We start from the raw sequence: 4380 nt of genomic DNA on the forward strand, positions 1-4380 counted from the left end.
AGCTCGGGACAACTGGGAGGAGCGCTGGGGGGGGGACAATGGCGGGGGGGGGGTGCTTATTCGGCGGTTTTTCTTCTCGATAATGTTCTGATAATCAGAGAGAAATTGTTTATTGTTAGGTGTTTCATCAGTGAGGCCGGGCCGCTTCTCCTTCCGGTCCTCGTGGACCTGTAGACCTGCCTTTGTCCTACCCTCTTTGAAAGGAGGACCCTCTGACGATTATGCGGATATAATTAGGTCAAACGCGAAACTGGCGGAGAGCGGCCCTGGTCGTCCGAGACGCGGTGTGGTCCGACTGCTCGCGGTTTTCAGGGGTGTAAGTCCAACAAGCGCCGGGCCTGCGGGTCTGCGCAGCTGGGCTCGCAGGGAGGCCTGAGCTGGGCGAGGGGCGCGTGCCCGCATACCCGGCATTTCAGGCGCAGCACAAGCCGCGCTCGGAAATCGTGCTTTCCTTCCATGCGGCTCGGAAGCAAGGCGGTTGCTTGGCTTCAGCCCCTACATCTCCGACCCCTTTCTCCATCCGAATCTTGGCCTGCTGAGGAGCTGTCGACTCCCTGCGAGTTGGGGGGTGGGAAACTCCTGATCTTGCGCTCCGCACGCGCGGACCTCAGACGGCGGGGCTCCCCACGCACAGAAATGGCGGGAACTCCAGTATGTGCGCCTATAACCCACCTGCCCACCCCCAGAAACCTCTGCCGAATCCCCATCTCATCGTGGCAAAGCTCGAGAGTACGAATTTCCATCTTCCGCTCCTTCCTTTACTCCTGGCCACGTCCCTTCCGGGTCCTGTCCCCCGCCTGCACTAAGTGGGTAGGAAGGGAGTCAGGGGGCTGATTTGAGTACCCTGCGGCGCGAGCACTGCGCGGGGACTGGGAGCAGAGCCAACCGTGCACCCGGCTGGCTCCAGTTCGCGGGAAGAGGGTGCAGGCTCAGGAGAGGGTAAAAACAGCGCCACTAGCGAAACGCCCGACTTCGGGCAGGGCTAAGGCAGTCTGCCGGGTCTGCCGCTACCACCCAGCGCCGACTCCGCCGCTGAGGACAGAGGTGCGGCTGGGCCAGGAGCCGGAGCCTCCGGTCTAAGTGAGCGCTCGCGTGTTCCTCTGTCCTCGGAGTGAGGCTGTGTTTCTCTGTCCGCTCCTGTTGCTCTGCCCTCCGGGAGATTGCAGCTCAGCGTGGCGGAGTACGCCTTGTGCGACCCGCGCGCCTGCCGGCACCCTCCCGTCCCGGCCTCACGCTCTGCGCCTGTAGAGCCCGGGTGACCCCAGAGCCCGGGGAAGCTTGCCCTTCCTATCCTCAGCTGTCCCGCAGATCCTGCAGAGGCTACTTGGGACGAGAACTACAAACTCGTTCCGGGCCCGCAGCGAGTCCCCGGCAGGGCAGGGCGATGTGCCAGGGCGCGCGGCTGGGCAGGGTCCCGGGACTGTGGCGGGGAGGGGAAGCATGCTTACTGGGGATGGCGCTGCGGGGAGCCAGGAAGGCAGCAGCCGCGGCCTCCTTTGTACAATTCTACCTCGGGAACCGAACGCCCTGCGGGCCCTGAATTGGGACCACCGGGACCCAATCCTCCTAGGCACCGAACGCGCGCAAGCCGTCGCGTTTAATCTTTCCGAGCCCCAGACAAGGTTAACTGATGAGGCCGTAATATCTCGCACGGGCAGGGAAATACTGCCGGGTTCCTGCGTCCTCCGGGGCGGAGAAGTTGCTTAAGCCTTGCAAGAAGCAGAGCGAGCGAGCGGACCAGTGGAAGCCCTGGCTGGCTTCGCTGCACAAACGCTAGTGACGGATTCCTGGGGAACAGCGCCCTCTGGAGGAGCCTCTTGTCTACACAGAGTCAGGAACTAGACCGCAAGCTCTGGAACTCGAAGCACCCTTTCCCCACACCACCCCCATTACAACCTTTGGCAAAATCATCCAGAGATGCAAAACTTCTAGACGCCACATTTGCTTACATTTGCTTTCCTTGCTAACTTGTACCCATGCTTCAAATACCTGCTCAAATCCTGTCCTCCGAAAAGAAGCTTTCTGGTGAGCCCAACCCATTTTGCCCTCTGATCGCCTGAGCATCAGTGCCTGAACCCTGGACTCCAGCGCGCGCCCGCCCGCGGCGCATACCGCACTGCACAGCGGTCCTGCTTCCTGGATCATCCTTCTCCAAAGAGACTTAATCCACCTCATCCACCCCTTGGATGGCTCGCTGGGCATGCTGCCATCCCCCACAGTAAATAAGACCGAAGTCACCTTTCCCAAAATTGGATGGTAGATTTTCTATTTTTATTTACTTATTTATATATGTTTTTTTAGAGGTTTTTGCCTTAGGGTGTTTGCATTCACCAGAAAGAGAAATAGAGAGTAAGAAGGAAAGTGAGAAATCGTCCCCTGGGAGGATGGCCACACTGCAATCCATTTTCCTCCGTGGATCTTGGGCACGCCTGCACACATACCTGGCTTGCGTTTTAAGCCACTAGGTCTGAAACTCAAACCACAGTTCACCATGTGGGAATCCAGTGACATAACCACTATGGCATCTGCTGGTCCCTACTTACTTATTTTTCTTGCCAGAGGGCCTGTGTGCTGGCCAGAAAGAGACAGAAGGAGAAAGCACTGCCTAATGGGGTGTGGTCATGCTGCAATCCCTTCTCTTCCATTTCTTCATCCTAGGGAGACTTGGGGGACCTACACATGCTTGCTGTGTGCGTTTTCAAGCTACCAGGGCTGGAATTCTAACTGTGGTTGGTCCTGTGGAGTCCAGCTCCTTTAACCACTCAGCTCCACCAGCCAGCCCATGGACTATAGCTTTTCAAGGTTCATTTCTCCAGGAGGGAAAGTAAGACCCAGAGAAGAAGCTGCCTTGCCCAAGGTCACACAGTAAACTGAGAGCAGAGGAAGTTTCCCAGTCCAGGGCGCATTCCATCTCACGTGGATAGGGAGCCTGGATAGGGAGCCGGTAATTTGGGGGAGGATGCTTTCTGATAGGTGAGGCCTGGGTGGGGAGATTTTGGCATAGGAGAGGGGAGATGCAGGCTGGAATTGGCAGGCTGGTCACTGCTCCACCATGGGACAGTAAGGAAGGGAGGGCATATTAGGCAGCCCAGATCAAGCTACCACTCTGAGGGGCCCCAAGCTGGCTCAGGGTCTGACATCAGCAAGTGGCCTGAGCTGGAGGCTGGAACAGACTCAACCTAGGCAAATACCCTCCAGCATTCACCAACACCACCCATTTAGGGAGAAGGGGGCTAAGAAACCTCTCCTGCTAATATACACCCACAGAGCACTGTCCAGACCCAGATCCATAGGAAGAGGCCTTCTCGTGCTTGTAAGTATAGTTAAGACTCTGGGAGGGTGATTTGCACGTAATTTGCATGAGGCCCCAGGCATGGCCTGCTCAGCAGCCTGAAGCCCTGTCAGTGGCAGGCTGTTTCACTTTCCAGGCATAGTGTGCTCTGGCCCCTACCTGCATGTCCAGCCTCACCTGCAACTCCTGCACTCTACTCACACCTGATTCACTTTTCTCACCTTTCTCCTTGTGGCTCACTCCTGCCTGGATCATCCTGAATCCTTCTTGGTCCATATCAGATGTCAAGATATGCCCTGCCCTTGGGGGCAAATGGAAAGGAGACACTGGACAGCCCACACTTATGAGATACTTCCTTGGCAATACCCCACACTCCCCAGACTGCGGGGCTCCTGCCTCTGTGCTCCCAGACACGGATCTGTCTCTGTTCTCGTGATTTGTTTTCCAATCTGTTGCCCTCTGTAGACTGTAAGTTCTCTTATAATGAGGCTTATATTGTCTTTATCTTACCTTTCCTGCTCTGCAAAATAACGATAACTGTACCTGCTTCATTGGTTTTTGTGAGGATTAAATGAGATAATAATGCATAGAAAGCACTAGTGCCCGAAACTTTGAAAGAGCTCAATAAATGTTTCACACAATCATTATGAACCGTTCCACTTCCTACCAGGCACAAAGCCTGACGCACAACAGGTGCTCGAGTACTGTTAGATATGTGGATACATGAATGCAGGAGGGAACGATGTGCTGTATCTCCCTCAGCCTGGGACTCCCAGAGAGTTAACTAGACCATGAGTGGAAGTATGTGTTCTTGGGTCAGCAGGTGGTATGGTGGTTAAGGCGCTGGATCCCACGTGGCTGACTCGTGGTTTAAATACCAGACCTGCTGGCTTGAAAAACTGATCATGTATGTGCATGTTCAAAATCCCAATAGGAGAATAGAAGAGAAAACACTGCAGCATGGCCATCCCCCCAGGGGGTGGGATTTCTCACTTTCCCTCTCTCTCTGACTCCATCTGTCTCTCTTGGTGAATGCATGCACATGCGCTATAGCAAACAAACAAAACTATGTTCTTGGGGGACAGGCC

At 55.5% G+C, this 4380-nt stretch overlaps 1 long non-coding RNA gene across 1 annotated transcript in view; it reads left to right on the forward strand.

Annotated features, from left to right (window-relative positions):
• LOC102493355 (uncharacterized) overlaps nucleotides 1–4110 on the forward strand; it is an 8328-nt gene extending 4218 nt beyond the window's left edge. The window contains exons 2-3 of the long non-coding RNA XR_334367.3: nucleotides 1659–2256; nucleotides 3574–4110. This is a non-coding gene — a long non-coding RNA (uncharacterized LOC102493355). The remainder of the gene's footprint in view (nucleotides 1–1658; nucleotides 2257–3573) is intronic.
• The last annotated feature ends 270 nt before the right edge of the window (nucleotides 4111–4380 follow it).

The sequence above is a fragment of the Tupaia chinensis genome, unplaced genomic scaffold (genome assembly GCF_000334495.1).
Source record: "Tupaia chinensis unplaced genomic scaffold, TupChi_1.0 Scaffold000207_1, whole genome shotgun sequence".
NCBI lineage: Eukaryota > Metazoa > Chordata > Mammalia > Scandentia > Tupaiidae > Tupaia > Tupaia belangeri.